The sequence below is a fragment of the Corvus kubaryi genome, unplaced genomic scaffold (assembly GCF_017639235.1).
Source record: "Corvus kubaryi isolate FWS band 111438036 unplaced genomic scaffold, C.kubaryi_AGA036_p1.0 37361, whole genome shotgun sequence".
Taxonomy (NCBI): domain Eukaryota; kingdom Metazoa; phylum Chordata; class Aves; order Passeriformes; family Corvidae; genus Corvus; species Corvus kubaryi.
Window position 1 is genome coordinate 955750 of NW_024581118.1, and position 18490 is coordinate 974239.

Below are 18490 nucleotides of genomic sequence, written 5' to 3' on the forward strand. Positions count from 1 at the left end.
TCCCAGTTATTTTCATATAGACCCCCGTGACAGGGGAACACTTTCGGGGTTTTGCAGAGCAGGGCTAGGCCAGGAGCTCAGCTCTCCTTTGGGCCAATTGCATTCTGATCACCCAAATTCACTCCCACTTAAAAAAAAAGGGGTTTTTTCCTCCGGTCTTTGCTTTGCAATCAACATGAAATTATTTTAAATCATTAAAGCACCCTTACTCTGGATGAGATACTATGATGATGGAAGGTACTTCTATAACACGCAAATATCTTCGTTTCAAATGGCTAGAAGCTTTGCAACCCTTCCCAATGAAACTTGTGCTAAATATTAATTGTTTCTAAAGAAGAATACATTATGGAAAGGGACCGGTGGACTGAGTTGATACCAAGAGATTGAGTTACCGGGAGCTGAACCAGAAGAACTGATTGTTATGCTTGTGGAGGCTCTGGATGTTCTGCATACCTGTTGTCTCCTGCCATGGAAAATACAGTCTAATGCATGGAAAGCCCTCTTGCTTGTCATCCAAATGGCGTGTTTCCCGTAAGTCAGGTGTCTGTAGGTGTCCCTGATGGCTCTTCTGTTGGTCTCCACCACATCTCATCCAAAGATCTGATGTCTCTGGGTATTGCAAGGCTTGATGTTACAACATCGGACTCTGCTTCCTATTGAGCTTTGTCATGAAAACCACCGAAGAGGGGAAAATATTGTATTTGGTTAGAGCAAAATATGTGGCTTGGATTGCTGCTGTAAAATTGGAGGAAGTGTAGAAAAAATATATTACTCCTAGAAGTAAGAATAAGGGCTTTTTTTTTCCTCATGAGCTGCTCTACAAAATGTCTTTAAATCCAGAGTCACGTAGTGTTTCTCTGTGGACACAGACTAGCACAGCTCAGTGCAGTGCAGCACCACCAGCCAGGGAATCCAGTCCCTGCTCTTGTTTTAAATAGAAAATTGTTTTTATGAATGAGCAAAATGCTTTGTGAAAATGAATACAACTTAGTTAAATACCCTTTATCATGTATATTTTTGAAATATATATAGAGAGATATGTATTGCAATTGAAATTTACTTGGGTTCTGTGTAATTGTCACTTACACCAATCTACTCATTCCATAACTTTTCCTTGCTGCACTTTGGAAGGGTTTTCAATAATTCATTCTGGTTGCAAAAGTACTTGTGTGGAACACATTTTGTCAGTGCCTTGGCTCTCAGAGTCCTTAGCAGTGACATTTTAATGGTGTTTGGGCTGGGTTGGGGTTAATGGTCCACACTGAACTCTTCCCTGTAAATTCTGGCACGTCGTTTGCCATCTGGCTGGCTGATAAGAGCTACTCTGAGCAGGGCAGTTCATCTCCTTTCCTTCCCCGTGGCAAAGCAGTGATAGTCTTGGATAAATTCTCTACATAGGAGCAAAGAATGTAGGAAATTTATAAGCACTATGAAGGAGTATCAAAAGACACAGGTTTAATAGCCATGGCCTCACATTTTAATGGCAGGTTCTCTAGTCATCAAATCTCTGTTCATCTTTCTTGAAAAATATAAACAACTTCCCTCCTTCATTTCAGGAGACACCATTCTTCCACCACAGTCACCTTCCTTGGTTTGTGTTGGACAGAAAGCTAGAGACTGCCACACCAAGGCTATAAATTATGTCTTGTCTCATTTCCATTAAGCAAACAGAAGTCTCCTTAATTAATTCCATTGGATGAACTCCATAGGAAACATTCAGAGGATTCTGATAGAGCCACTAGTTAATGTCTTTAAAAAAACCACTTCTTTCGTCCTTGAAGGATCAATTCTTCCATCTCAAAGACACAGCCTTTGGGATGAAGCCTCATGTGAGCTCCCAGCTGCAGATACATCTTGCACAGAGAAAATAGCTACAATTTTAGAAAAAATTATGGCTTTTATAACTCTTTCAAGACAATTCTCCCCAGGCAACTGTCAGCAGATCCATTCTGGGCATGGAGATACTACCTTAATTTATATTACAAGTTATTTTTCCTTGGCCTGGGACAGTATTTAACCCAGATGTAACATCAGTTTGGAAGTATGGATGTGTTCACAAAACAGTACCTGTCCCATCATCATTCTTGGAGCAAAAAAATCCAAAGTTGATATTCAGACTTGATTCCAAACATTTGTGGTGGCACATTTGTGAATGCCTCATCCCTGGAAGTGTCCAAGGTCAGGTTGGATGGGCTTGGAGCAACCTGGGATAGTGGAAGGTGTCCCTGCCCATGCCGGTGGGTGGAACAAGATGAGGTTTAAGGTCCCTTCCAACCCAAGCCGTTCTGAGATTCTCTGATTTTAAGGAGGCTGGTCTAAAGTCTGATCCTTTTGACTTTGCACGCGTGCTCAAGAGGTTCTGATCAGAAATAAGCCTTTAAAAAAATCTCTAGTTTGTGGCTTTCCTATAGAACTTGAAATTTTGTTATTGGTTCCTTAGGACTGGAAGCCTAGTTAAAATTAAAGGCTTTTCAACTACATTAACTTATGGTTGCTGGGCAGTGATATTTGCAAATATATTCTGGTTGTACATTACAAAAACGCTGCCTCATTCCATACACCTGTACATCTTGCTTCTGTAAGGACAATAGTTTCTTTGGCTGAAACATCCTGTTCAGAGGGTTACAATAAAACACTTTGCACTTGAATTGTTTGCCTTCCTGACCCCTCAGCTTTCTGCCAGCTTCTGACTGTGCACGCAAGTAAAAGCTTTGTACTATTTGTTCTTGGGGCTGCATTCACTAAGTGTTTGCTGGCTGTACTGGAGCCTGGTAGCTCCCAGTTTGCTTTTCCTTCTTTTTAGTTTTCTCCCTCTGGAGTTGCATCATTAGTTTCACTCATGGTCCTGGTGAAAAATCAGAATGTTAATTAAGAATGGTAACAGTGGGGAATCTCTGGAAAACAAATGAACAGAGACCTGATTGCCTCTATCCCAAAGAAGAGCTGTGTTGGGTCATGCCAGAGAAGGAAAGGGAGATGTGTAAATCCCAGCCTCTCGTGATGAAGCATCAGGGACTGCTGTTAGGCCACCACAGTTGTAAGAGGCCGCTCCTTGCCAGTGGTGTGTTCTTCAGCCTCCTGCATCCCTGCTGTGATTATTAAGGGATGGCTGTAATTAGGAACACCAGAACACAGCGTCGGCAGCAGGGCCAGGGCACCAACAGCCTGGGGGGTCTGGTCTGCTCCCACACATCCCGTGGCTGTGAGGGATACGCTGCCTGTCCTCCCTGCTGCCAGACAGGTGAGCTTTTAAAATAACATAAAGGGTGGGTGACCAGGTAGGGATTTAGCTGCTCTGCTGGGAATTTAAAAGAGAATGAAGCATCCTGTTCTATCATCAGCTCAGAAAGTGTTCCAGAAAATGACTGAAAATTTATACTGAGAGGTCCATAGCTCCTGTGGCGGGGCTTTTTTTTTCCAAGCAAAACTCTTATTTCAGCTTTTACAGAAGAACCCAGCATCCTTCAATTTTGCTTTTTTAATTAATACTAACATCATAAGGTATGAGGACAAAATTATTTAAGAGTTGGACTGTGCATTTGTAATATCTGCACAAGCAGAAGAATAGATTTCTGATGTCACTTTAACTCACTTATATGTTCCAGCCATAGTAATGCTATGAGTAATTTAACTTTAAAAAGAGAAGAAAAATGTAGAAGAACCTTTATGTCCCATGAAAGGAAAACTGTTCCCACTGTATATCCCTGCCAGCACAAGGGCAGAAGGTTAATGAGAACCCCGCCTTGAGGGTTGGTTTTACAATGAGCACAGGAACAAGCCAAAGATGAACTGTGCTGTTTCTTGATCAAGAGCAATGAATTAATCTTCAACCTCATAATTTATTCCAAAGAACATAGAAATTTATTGTAACTGTGTTCTCACTCTGTATTATGCTGCAGCTTGACAGTGCTTGAGAAAATAACCTGATACGTGGATCCTCTTTGATTTCACAAATGTCAGGAGGACATTCAGCACTGGGGGGGGTTTAACATTTGGGACACGTGTCTTTTATTGATGTGATTTGTTTCCAAAAGCATTGGTGACTGCCACACCCAGCCTGTTGTGGGTTGTAGGTTTTGAGAGGGCTGAGGAAAGCTTCCATGGAAATGAGATCTTTGAACTGAAGGTAGAGTTTGTGTTGAAATCATTTCTTTCACGTAACTCACAATACATTGCATTTATGTAGCACTTTCTGTTTGAAGACTTCAGAGCTATATGTAAATTAATTCTGCAGCATAGAAATGCATAGGAGAAGATAACTATTTCATATTTATGTTTCACTTTTCAGTGGTGTTTGTTTCCACAGCTCAGTGGACTGCATGGAGAGAGCTGTCTGACCTGACCGACATCACTGAAGTGCAAGGACTGGCATTGCTGACAGAAATGAAGTTTCCCAGCTCTTGAATCTACAGACAATACGGTGAAAGGAAGATCAGGGCAGTCTGCACTCATCAGAATTTTTGGGGGATTTCTGCAAGTGCAGCATATGGTGTGTGTCTGATGTGTGGGATGATCCACGATACCTGTGAGGGAGTAATGAGAGGGAGCTGCAGCAGAAAACAGATAATGGGAATGCTATTTAAGGGCACGTTTGAGAAATACCTGTGATTTTTAGCTGAACTGCTTCAACCCAAGTGCTCCCTCACAGGATCTGTGTGGGGGCTGGATCTTCAGTGCCTATCTCTCCCCTGCGGTGCAGGGAGTTAACTGCCTGTGCCTGCTCTCCTTGGAGCCTGGAAGAGGCTGGGGCTTGCCAGAAGGGATATGGGGGACAGGGGCTGTGTAAGGAATGCGAGAAGGACTTTATTTTACTCCCTATTGCAGTGGGATTCGCTTTAATGGTGGGTAAAAGGAGAGCCAGGGCAGCTGAGGCCACTGTGTGTGCATGCTGCCTTTGAAACCAGAGCATGTCACTGCTTCCAGCTCCTGTTTCATATTCTGCTGGGAGCTTCTGGTTGCAATGCTAATTCGAGCAAATCTCTGACAATTTAAGTGGGAGAGGTTCATGTATAATATCTGTAGTATGACCTGTTTATACTAAGGAAATCATCATCATTAAAATAAAAGCACATGAGTAACTGCAAGTTTCTCCTTAACAAGAATATTCAATTTAAATACAAGTAAACAGGAACAAAGTGGTCTTATTTTTGAGCTAGTCAGTGCATATTTTTGTATCATCAGGTATAGATACAAAAATGCTGCTAGCAAGGATTTTCTTGCTATTTTCTAAGTAAGTCCGTGAGAGACTTTTCTCTCACGAGAGGCAGCAGAGTTATGTAAACAACCAAACACCTGCAGCCTTGAAAAGTCTTGTTTATGGTACAGTAGAAAATGTTTTGACAATGGATGTTTTAGGATTTTAGCCAATCACCCCAAGGGGTGGCTGATCCTTTGTCCAAATAGACTATGATGAAAAAAAGTCTATAAAGAGTTTGTAAAATAATTAAATAAATCAATCTTGCTGCACAATTCCTGCCTGCTGGATCTTCTCTCCTCCTCCCTATGGCTGTGGGACACGGTAAAATACCCTAGGGTAGCAGTAATAATCAGGAATCAGTAATTGCACAGAAGCAACCTCAAGCTGCAACACTTTGTAGTGCAGTCACAGAACATCTGCATAACGAAAATGCAGTGCACTTCGAAAACATGCACATGAGTGCAAACAGGACAAGCACTGGAAGGGTTATGGAAGGTAGAGCAGCACAGGGGGAAAGTGTAAAGCAACACATTTGGAGTGGGATGTATTTTTCCTGCAGCACCAATGTCCCTTCCAGAATCTGAATTACTGCCCAGCCTTGAGAGGGGACAAAAAGGCTGGAGACATTTAAAATTCCAGCATGATGGCTGCCAATCGGGATGGACTAGATTGGCAACAAGAGTATTTGGCGCACATGCAGTGTCATCTGCTCTCCTGAGGACTGCAAATTCCACCATAAGGTCATGCATCTCACTTTCTGGCTCTATCCTTTTAGCACAGAGAGGGAGAACCACGACAGGCTGCCTTGTGTTACACTGGAGTATTAATAGTGCTGTTAGCTGCCCAAACACTGCGGGGAAATGCCCAGTTTATTTCTTTAAATATATATTGTATCTGTGCATTTCACAGTGCCGTTCTTATATGTTGTACATACCAGGATAGTCAGGAAGTTAAACAATAAACTCTGTTTTTACTAAGATGAAATACTCTATGTTGACGCTCACATGGGTCTCGGTTATTCTATTGTCACACATAAAATGAAGAGTGTGTAACATGCTGATATGTAAATGTTTGTGGTGCCAAGACAATTGCTGGTGTGTGATAGCCGTGGGTGTTTTGTTCCAGCTTCAAAACTCTGCAGCCATCCATCCCTACCAGTCAACAGCAAGTTCCTACTCCTGTCAGAGTTAAAAGCATGTTTACCTTTGAACTTGGTTGGAACAAGAACTGGCCCTGTGTGGGGCTGAGGGAAATAATTGACCGTAGGAGCATTTACTTCACTCATCTCTGAGTTGATTTGAACCAAATTACTCATGTTAATTGCAGCACATTTTACTTACAGTTTTACAATCTTAAGTACCATGCAGGTCTCCAGTACTAGGAATGATACGTATTTAGGGGAAAGAGAAAAAGGCATTAGTGGTTTTCTGCCAGCTATGTTCAGATAATACACACAGACCCAAAAAGTCACACAGCCACTCAAAAAAATAGAGTATGTATTCAGCTTTTGTCAATTCTCGTAGGTACCAGACCAAACAAAGCAGATGTTCATTTTATATCAGTCTGCTTTGTATTGCTGAGGCCCAAAGTTCTGAAAAGAAACTGAGAATGTTGTCTTGCTTTTCCCCAAAACTGATAATCTCTCTTCATCTCTTGAAGATGAAGAGAGAAAATTCAACACATGAAAAATTAATCTCTTGAATTTTTGCCTCTTGTTCATTTATGTCTTGTCTTCTCAATGTCCTTTCTTCAGTAATTTCCATTGCCTGCTTTTATGCCACTTTGGCAAAACCCAAGGTGATAAATTACCAACTCTTCAGTAGAGAGAACAATCTCCAGTGACTTTACCTTGTGGTGCTTTTGTGGGATGCCTTATCTTTCCTTTTGCATATACATGAAGGGGATCTGAATGTGTTTGATGGGAAAGGGGAAATAGCAGCACCATTTATGAACTCCAGTTTAAAATCTGTACGTGAAACCTGAATCCCTCTTGGTTTTGTGGTCACTTCCTTTTTGTGAGTGAATCAGGATTATGCCCTGTTGTTATTTGCAATTCTACTATGGTTATTTTTCTTTAAGTTTTCCCCACTGTAATCTGTGATTCCATCACCAAGATGAATGATTGTAGTCTTGCAGCAACTTGGAGAGATTTATAGGCCTCATTTTACATCTTAAGAAGCTGAGGCTCAAAAAGGCCACATTATTGGTTCAAGTTACAAAGGAAGAATGGAGCAAAACTGTGAGTTAAAGTTAGATCACCCAAGTCCTGTATTAACACTTTCACCCTAAAGCTGTTGTTGTTGTGAAGAACAATATGACTCATGCATGTAACATGTCTTTTCTGTATGACCATTTAGAAGAGGACCACCTTATGAATATCGATAACCATATGATCTACTGTATAATCTTAGGGAGGAAAAATCCAGAGGGATTATTATCATTTAGATAAGATTAAAAACTTGAGCTTTTTTTAAAGCCTCAGTAGAGGCTGATGGCAAAAATAAGTGGCTGGCTGCAGGTATTGCTGTGCAGGTACCTTCCTATATTTCCTAGCTACCTCTGTAATCTTTGAAAGATTAAATGTTGGGACTGGGAAACTGTATATTTGGGGAAAGAATGGGTAATGACATGGTCATAGTGAAAAGTTTGGTGAAGCAAATGAAAGAAGGAAACATTCTCAAGCTTTCCAGGATTTTGAACTTCAGAATTAAAAAGCCAAACCAAACCAGAGAAAAAAACCCCAAAACCTGCAGTAACTTTGCAAGGTTGATGGGACAAGCACTTCAACACACACCTCAGTTAGACACAGATTTACAGGGTTCTGCAAATTAGGGTTAAAAGGGAGAAAAGGGGATGTATTCTACCGTTGCTTGTAATTCTGGTTATAACAAAGGGAGCGTTTTTTCAGGAGGATCTAGATCTGTTTCTATGAAAATAGAAATGTGACAGACATTGCTACAATATGTTTCTGTAGTTCTGCAAATCCAGCTGAAGAAACAAAGGGTTGGGAAGAGCAACCCCTAGAGCCCCACCATGCTTTTTATCACCCCGCGCACCGCTGCACTTATGTGCTGGGATGCTGTAATGCACAGGGAAATCACCTCAACCTAGGAATCAACTTTCTGAGGAGTTTTTCTTGCAAAATCAACCCGAATCATTCAGCAGGTTGATTTTGCATGGGAATGGGCAGGGGCTGGTGATTCTTGCACCTACTTTTGCTACTACAGCCAACAGACAATGGGCTGTGGGGTGGGGATTGCAGTGCTATGTGCAGTGTGTTCCTGGATGAGGCTGGCTTGGTGTTCAAGACCAGAAGAGTATCAGAGTGGCTACTTGTAGTTATTTCATTATCAGTAGGGCAAAGTAAGTACAAAGTAATGAATCATAGAATCACAGAATGGTTTGGGTTGGGAGGAACCTTAAGCTCCTCTCATTCCACCCCCTGCTACGGGTAGGGACACCTTCCATCAGACAAGGCTGCTCCAAGCCCTGTGCCACCTGGCCTTGGATGAAGGGGGTGGGTGCATGGCAAACTCGTTGCTCACTAAATCCCTCAGTAATAAGGCACAGATGTGGAAACAATTAAGAGGTAGATGTAAAACTTTTAATTGAAGAAAGCACTTCTTTAAATAACACAAATGAAATTCCTCTGGAATTTATTTCCAGAGGAGGCAATGGAGTCTGATTTGAAATGGGATTACACAATTTCATGGATGCCAGGTACATGAAGAACTATACAGGGAAGTCAGAGATGTATCCTCTCACTCGGGGCATTAGGAGAGACCACAGGAAGTGTCTCATGGGCTTGCCCGAGACAGCATTTTCTGTTCTCATTTGTGTGTGAGACGGACCAGTGCCCTAAGGGCACTATATAAATAGGCCTGGGGTTGCTAAATATGTATCCCAGATATTGGATTTACTTTTGCTTTGTAAGTACCTAATAATCTGTGAACTACTGTGAGCATAAACACCAGATAAAACATTGTCAGGAATATTAGGAAACAAACAGCCAGGCACAACAATATCCATTTCAAGTACATATTGAGGAGGAGTTTACTCTTTCAAGGTTCAGCCTTTTTGGTATCAAATAGAATTTGTGCCTTAAAGAGACACCCAGAATTCCTGCTCTGGTTTCCTGGGTATTTTCAAGGTGTGGAAAGGAGCAGTTTTGCAAGGACTTGTGGAGATCTCTGGAGACTGACTTTCCAGGGGAATGGTACAGCTGTTCCATGCAGCCCTTTTAATCTCTTCTGAGGATGCCTGCAGTTAGGCTGGGCACAGCTTGGATTTGGGCAATTTTTTATGGATCAACGCACTCCTCATTTTGTTAAGCACTCAAGATACAGCAGTGATTATTGTTGTACCTGTCACCTACAAGTGACCCAATCTACTGCCAACACATCAATCATGACAACAAATAAAGTACTTGGGGGACAAAGAACCCCCATGTAAACCCCCATATGACAGGAGACAGCCTGTATGATTTTTAAAATTTGGGCTCAGATTCCTTTCTGGCTTAGTATGTTTGCTGCATATTGATTTTCCTGGAGTTATATAAGGCCTAAGCCCAGCCCTTTGTCACCAAAAGCAGCACAGCTGTTTCCAGGACCATGAGTCATGTGTGTGACTTCTCTTTTTAACTTCCCACTGGCTTTTTAAAAATACACTTCCAATCAGTTTTGCTTTTCAACACCAAAGAGAAAAAGCAGTAAGTTTTCCTGAGAACTGGAGATTTGGGCAAAACATTAAGTCTTCATATGCTAAGAAGGTTGTGCTGAGAAGTTGTGCTAAACTCTGGTATTGACATGATGTTATTGAATATGGGAGATGTATATCTGATTATATACATCTAAAATTCACGTTGACGGTACTAGAATTGTCCTATTTAAGCAGTAGTGAAACAAATTAATGTTAGCAGCAGTGGGAAAATTGAGAAACGCAGACTACACTCTCACTTCTTTGGAATTGTGTTCACTTACAGTCAATTAAATATTAAGGCCTGTGAAAGTGGGTAAGCCGAAAAAATAATAAACATGGGTACAGGGTGCAACTGAAATTCTCATTGAAGTACCTTGTGTAATTCCAGCTGGACCAGCAAAACAACACTGATGACAAAACCCAGCTTTTCCTCAGCCTCTCTGTGGTGTTTCAGAACTGTAACAACCTGGTCTCCGTGTACTTGCTTTTGAACCTTGTTTTGTTTTGCTCTGACTTCTGTGCCAGGGATCTACTCTGGGCTGGCTGTGCCTCCAAAGGGAACTCTCTGCTCTCCTGAGGTAACGTCCTCTTGTTCCTCTCCTGGTCTCTGCCATGACCCCAAGAAGGAGCGGTTGGGCATGTGTGTGTTGTGCCATTTGTGATCACAGCATCTCCCAGCTGAGCCATACCTCTGCATTACGCACGGAGTGTGGAGAACCCCTGCCAATTGCCCCAAGTCACCTGGCAATCCGTGCCATGCCTGGGGAATTTCAGGAGTTAGTTTTAGGGGTTGAAGTCCGCCCTATTTACCGTCAGGCTTATCAAGTGAGGAATTTATGGCACCTCTCCTCAGTCCAACTCGCTCTTACTGATTTAAAGAAGCCACTGCAGAGCTTTGAGTGGCTTTCCACATGTGGTTCTGGCACCCAGGTACTGGACTTGTCTCAGGAGCCATACTGGGAGTCAGGTAATGTGTATAAAGCACTCTGAAAAGTAAGAACACCCCAGTTTAGGAAAAATTCCTTCAGGGAAAGGCTGGTCAAGCATTGGAACAGGCTGCCCAGGGAAGTGGTGGAGTCACTGTCCCTGGGAGAGTTAAAAATGTGTGAATGTGGCACTTGGGGACACGGGTTAGTGGTGGCCTTGTACTGGGGGAATGGTTGGACTTGATCATCTTAGAGGGATTTTCCAGCCTGAAGGATTCTGAGAGTCTAAGTTCTGGGTCTGTGTAGGGTGGTGGCTTTACAGTAGTTTAGATTGGATTTGTTGAAGTCACATCACTGATTAGATGATATACACATTTCATATCCTATTACATTTGTATGGTAAATTTATAAACTATATATTTGCACTCATCTCCTCTAAGGCTTTTGGTCTGCTTTATGAGCTCAGAAGCAACAAGCATCCTGGTGGCTGCTGTGTCCAAGATCAAATATAAAAATACAGTGAGGGTTAATGAACAGAACCTCCAAACATTTCTAGAGTTTTATGCCCCTCACACAATTGCATAAATTTCAACAAAAGAGTTGGTTTTAGTAAAAATAATGGCAGAGGCATGACAATGCAAGAAAGGCTGAGACATGACTTGACAGTTTTTGTATATATTACAAACCTCTCTGCTTTGTTTGAAAGCTTTTCACTTTTGTGTTTGAAACCTGGCAAGAAACTCAAAAATCTGGTGCAAGGTTTTTAAGATGGATTTTTCCGAGGGAAAAGTCAGTGGACCAGCTTCATACCACCATCACAGTTTAGGTAAATTTATGCATTTAAGAAGGCAGACACCAAGTTTTAAGTCGATTTGTACCAGTGCACCCAGAAATACATGCAAGAACACAAATATAATTTCTTTTTATCTCTGTATATATATGTGTGTGTGTATATATATATATATTTCTTTTTTTTGTTTTACACATAGATACCCATGTGTCAAAATTCTATCCAAGCCCAAACCAGGACACCGTGAGCTGTACAGAGACATAGATTAGTGCATAGGTGGGAGGTATATCCAAATTCCCTCCCTTGGGGATAACCCTGGGAGTAGCCACAAGCACAAGTCAGGGCAGGTTCAAGCTGTGGCTCTGCCTTTTATAAAACAATGCTGCTGCTTAGCAGCTATTTTCTGCCTGGATGAAAGCAGAAACCTTGCAAATCTTAAATATGTAGGTCCAGGCAGAGGCCAAGTTAAGTATTCTTTACCCTAACTCTGTCTGCTCCTCTTTTTTCATGATAAAAATTTCCATGAAAAATAAGAGGGAGTGTAGGATGCAGAGCCCTAAAGGAGGGATTTAAAAAGAAATTAATAGGAAATAATATGATGCACAGGAAGACTTCAGCCACTATGGGAAATAAAAAAGACCTGCAGAGGAGATAAAAATAATTTAATTCAGTCCTTTAGAGCCACAATTAAACTTGATTTAAAATTTTCCTTTTTTTCCTCCATGGATGAAATTACAAATATGTGTTCTTTCTTCCATAAAACTTAATGTGGAATGGAGAGGCCAAGGATATCTTTTTCAATATATCTCTATTATATAGATACATTTATTTCATAATACATCTCTATAAAGGTATATTCAGTATCTTTATTTACAGGTATTTTTGTTCATGTCAGTCAGATGTTCTCATGTACTGAAATGTCATTAATGCCTAAGGATGAGCTTCAAACAGAGCCACAGCCAGCAGCCTCGAGAGCTCTTGCACTTGCTCACTGACATACCCTGTGCTGCTGGCAAATTGCTTAAAGCCCCGTTTCCAGAGATCGTTGTATCCCTAGAAATGCAGTTGGCACTCAGACATCACATTTTCAAAGGAAAATCTAATGAAAAGAAAAAGAGGTGCCTAAATCTCAGGGCAACTGGGTGCTTAATGTATGAAAGTATGTCTAAAAATCCCATTAGGCATCTAACTGACATCGCAGTCTGTCTGTAGAGTAATTCCCTAGGAACTGATCTCTCTCTATGCACCTTTCTATATTTTTTGAGTGCAATACACGTCATCATGGCCCAGTATCCATGTAAAGTAGCATAAATTCTCCCCTAATGATGAACAAGACAGCCAAGTCTCACTATTTGCATATCCTGATCTGGAAATTGTAGGGCAAAGAGACTGAACTCCATGCCTTTTCCAACAAAAAAGACTGATGGATAACTTGTGAAAAATAGAGCCCTTTCATAAGCACCTGAAGCTTTTCCTTTTGTTCGAGGCTTAAATACTTCCAAACACCTGGTATTAAGGATTTAATTGTAAATAAATCAACTTTGGATGCCAAAATTCTGGCTTTGCTTTGAAAATCCCATCAAGAGAATCACAGAATCCCAGACTGGTTTGGGTTGGAGGGGATCTTAAAGATCACCTCACCCAACTCCCCTGCTGTGTGCAGGGACACCTTCCACTATCCCAGGTTGCTCCAAGCCCCATCCAACCTGGCCTTGGACAATGCCAGTGATCCAGGGGCAGCCACGGCTTCTCTGGGCACCCTGTGCCAGGGCCTCCCCACCCTCACAGCAGAGAATAGGGAATGGATTTGTTTGCTGTCCAATTCCAGTAACAGGAATGAAAAGAGAAATTGTGTTTTTATTTCCCTTAAGTGTGCCTCAGGGATGATTTCCCTTATGGTTTGATCACAGGTAACCTACACTCAATGAGCCCAGTGATGAGAGGTGCCCACACATCCTAATTCCCAAAGCAGGAGGAGCTCAGCAGAGCTGGCCTTGCAGCAATCCATGAGCTGGAAGATGAGATCACGTAACTGAATCCTCATATTTTCGTGATGCTCTCTGACTCTGCCCATTCGCTGGCAGGTTTGTGTGTCAGTTTACCTCTGCACAGCCTTGTTCATGCAAAGTAAACGCAACTGGGTTGGCTCCTCCAGCTGCAGCAAGAACGGGAAAAGAGAAACAGCCAAGGTGCCTGGCAAATGGACAAGAACAAAATGGGAAATTTTGCAGAGAAGCTTTTGGAAATTGCTGAATCTTTAGGAGCTGGGTGACAATTTTCCTGTAAAACAGCAGGGAACAGAAAACATTTGGAATTCTTAATATAATGACAGTGCTTTTAAACTTCCACTAAGAACAGAGTGACACAGTCATATGTTGAAGGCATTTTTGCTGTAGAATTTCCAACCTTGCAACTGTCCTGCTCTGGCCCTGAGGGCTGCTCTTGTACAAACCCATGTTGACATAGTCACTAATCTTTGGAGGGCTTTGAGCAAGGAAATGATCTGTAAGATGGAGGCTGCAGAAAGCAGTCTGTGGGCATGATGCCATCAGAAGCAATAAGCAATACAAAAACACGTTTATTTGCTGTTTATCTTCCTGTTTTGAACTCACGCTATCAAATGTTGAAAAAGCCTTGATGAATTTGTGCTGTTACTTTTAAGCAAGTTGTCAGAGACTGAAATATTATAGTTTATGGCTTAAACATTTTCATGAAGAACTTCTAGCAAAACTGTATTACAAAAGCTGCAGAGAAGACTACCTCACCCTGCATAGGCCTTCAGAGTGAGGCCCTACACACCGCTTGATGATGAAGATAAGATAAAGTGACTCAGGTCTGGGCTGGGGAAGAAGAATCCATTCAGAGGGGTCGAGCTTAGCACCTTCAGGGTGGAGGCCACAGCCCCAGGGCTATAAGTTGCCAGGCTTGAACAGACCCTCACACCAAAGGGTGGAGGGGGAGAGGCTTTGGGTGTGTGTTGGCAAAGCCTCTGGTGAGAGAGGCTCCTGCTCCACTGTGCAAAGGAGCCCAGCCAGGAGCTCCTTCATCTGGGGAGAAGCTGCATCCACGTGAAGGACAGAGGGGGTGACATGGCCCATCAAAGGCCCCCCCCAAAGGGGTCCCCAGACCCTGCACCAGAAATGATGCAACAAATCCTCAGTGTTGCAAGGGACAATGTCAAACTGGCCCCCTGCAAGGGAGGCACGTGGGCATTCCCACCTGCCCAAAGCATGTATTAATCCACTGGATTCTACACTCTTCGGCGTGGTGTGGCGTGGCATGGCAGCGGGGGACCCTCACCACCAACAGACCAGATGGAGGGGAGCAACGAGATGTCTTTGGGACCCCTGGAAGGGTGATATGCTTCCACCTAACCCCTGTCACTCTCTCCCTATCCCCCCACCCCCCATGAACACTTCTTTTCTATTTCTTTCTTTCTTTCTTTTCTCTTTTTTTCCTCTTTGTCTCTTTTACTATTAAATAAATCATATCAAATTTTTGGCACCAACATCTAACCTCGTTTGGCTTTAATCTCATTTTTGGGTGTATTTTGAACCTTCAAAGTTCTTTCCATTTTGTACATAGAGACTTAGTTTTCTTTGCTCTTCTGAGTTTAAACCGGATCACAACACAAGTTAAGGTGGTTTTGTCACTAAATATCAAGTGGGCTTTGATTAGAGGCAGTTCAGTGCTATCAGTTCATTTTAGGAGACATGGAACACTGCCAGACTTCACCATGATGCTCCTGATACCACTGCCCTTAAAAGATTAACTAAACTTCTAAAAAGTACCTTTTAAAAATAATTCTGGTTCAAACAGAAACATCTGTTTTCTGGGAAACATCTCTTCGGGGAGAAATCACACTGTTGTGTGAAAGGGAGGGAGGGTGTCTGGATTGCTGACGGTGACAGCAGCTTTCAGTTCCATAAGGTTTCCCACCACGAGATTGATGCCTTACTTGAGTCTGAAAATGGCTGGCAAAAGACTTCTGGCTGACTGGAGGTGACTGTCAAACAAGTGCCTGTGGGAAGATGCTGTAGTCAGTCAGGCACAGTAAGTCCTTCTCTAAGACAACTGATCCTTGGCATGTGCAAACAGAGCAAACCCAAGAGTAACTATGCTCAGAGTGAAAAATAGAAATTGTATCAATTAACTTTGGCTGCATTTTCATCAATGTTTATCAAGGGAAATTATTCCCTGGTGAAAGACATCATCAAGTACAGGGTGTTCAGAAAATCACCACCAAAGTTGAATATTTATGAAAATTTAATGAGGCTTGTAGATTATATAACTGTCTTTCAATGCTGACTGCCATGGAATACTGGGAAGTCATGTGGTGGGAAATGAAGTGTACAACCCCAGTCCATGTGAGCTGATGAAGGCCAAATAGCAAAATTTAATGTCAACCTTCTTGTGTGTTATATTCTAATTGCAATTAGTAGCTCTATGTACAGCAAGTCTCTTAGCAATTAGCTTGTTCTGCTTGAGCTTTGGAGTGGGAATGTAGCTCAGATATAACTGGCAAGAAGGAAAAGGTCTCCTAGGTTCAAAAGCAATGTGAGAATAAACTCACACACTTCCTCTGTGGAAAACAACACAGAATCTCAGAATCATTCAGGTTGGAAAAGGCCTCCAAAATAATTGAGTCTCATCTGTGACAGATCCCCACCAAGTCACCCAGCCCAGAGCACTGAGTGCCACATTCAGTCATTTCTTGTACACTTCAGTGCTCAAAAACTCTTGTGCAAATACTTAATGAGAACAAATGTAAAGACAAAATATTCTCCTAACCCTGAAAGCATCAGAGTAGCAGCACCTTGACCTTCAGTGTGGTGACAGACCAAGAGGAGCCATCCTTGCTCACCAAACTCCAGCTGAGCTGCTCTGCCTCATGTGTGAGGGGCATTATGCAGCCCAAAAGCTAAACTTCATGGAAGCTGCTTAACCTGGATCAGCTCCCCCTTCCCAGCCAGGACTTTGATGTTTAATTGCTCACCTACATGCTGCTTATCAGTGGGTCAATAGGCCACAGCCCAGCCACCCCAGGCTCAGACTGTGAAACCTGAATTTTATGCTGGGTTGGGAGGAAGAGCAAGATCTTCCTCACATCTCAGGATCAATATCCATCATTTAAACTTTACAAACAGCTAATAAACCTTGTCCCATCTTTGCACAGAGGAGACAGGTATCAATCTGATCCCATGAGTGCTGACACCTCAGAGAGATGTGAAGTAACTTGCCCAGCTGAGCTGAATCCCTGGTTTAATCAGTAGATAACATCCTCAACATGAGAAGATGCTAGTTTTAAATATTAACACTTCAGTATATGAAACCTGTCTCCGGCTGAAAAATAGGTTGTTTAATGAGGGAATAAATACAAGGAATCCCTTTGAAATGCAAAACTGCTTTTGGTTGTAGCAGAGTAAATATTAAAAGTGCTTCTGATGAATAAAACTCAAATGTTCCCTGCCCAAAACTGGATGCACAACAGCTGATGGGCTCAATAAAACACAGACAAAATGTAATGTAGAATAATAATCCATCAGCTTCCTCCAGAAAGGTACTCTGGTCCCCTACTTCAATTCTGTTTGTCTCGGTACAACTACCATCTTACTTCTTTGCAGTCCATCCATACCAGAAGACAAGCTGGTTTATGCTGGTGAATTAGTTTGGTTTAATTTGACAGTCACCTCTTTCCCAGGTTAGTGAGGAGTTATTTCTGTAACATTTCAAAGTTGAAGTTTATATTTTAATGTGGCAGTAGTATTTTGACATACAGCAAGGTGCTAAAACAGGGCCTGAAAATGTCAGCTATTATGAGCAATGCTTTATAGAAAGGGATTATTCACTTGCTTGCTTCATTCCAATATTTACAGTTTGAAATGTCACCACTGTGAGGTTTAACTACCTCTCTCATAATTTAGATAATTTTACTTTTTTCAGGATTTACTCTTATTTCACAGTGATAACAAATAGTGGTACTTCTATAAACAGCCATTCTCTCTTTCCCTCCACAGATCATTTCCACTGAGAAAAATACATGGAGAATTTGCAAATAGGGGAATGTGGTTTCAGATGTTTCATGTTAACTCTTCCTTTGTCCCTCTTTATCCTTTCACAGTTCATTTGGGGTCTTTGGTCACCTGGCAGCAGGCTGTGTCTAAAGAGCCACGGCAGAAGCTCTGACAGCAGTGTTTGGCTTCTCCTGGGAAGGGGGAAAAGACACAGCACAGCTGGGGAGCACCATGGCTCCTTGGTGCTTGGTGCTCCATGGCACCACTTGGCTCCTCCACACATGACATCCATGGGCACAAGAATCATTGCCAGCCATAGGTAAGGGGGAGAATTCAGAGCACTTTGCCCTTGCTTCAGGTTTGGCTGAGATTGGGCTGATCAGGGTTGGGCAGCAGCAAGTCTTCCCTCGTCACTGCTGCTCTCCACAACCTCCCGGCAATGTCATAGAATCCTGGAATGGTTTGGGTTGGAGGAGCCCATCGAGTCCCACCCCTGCCATGGGCAGGGACACCTTCCACTAGCCCAGGTTGCTCCAAGCCCCATCTGAGCTGGCCTGGGACACTTCCAGGGATCCAGGGGCAGCCACAGCTTCTCTGGGCACCCTATGCCAGGGCCTCACCAAACTCACAGGGAAGAATTCCTTCCTAATATCCAATCTAAACCTACCTCGTTCAGTTTAAAGTCACTATCCCTCATTCTATCACTACCTACCCCTGGAAAGTGCAGATAGACGTTCATATATAAAAATGCATACATCTGTAAAACCTGGTAGAGACCTTGAGTCATAATTCTGGTACTCACTTTCTCACCTAGACCAAGTGGTAAATGCACTATTTCAGTGGGTGGCAAACAGATCAGACAGCA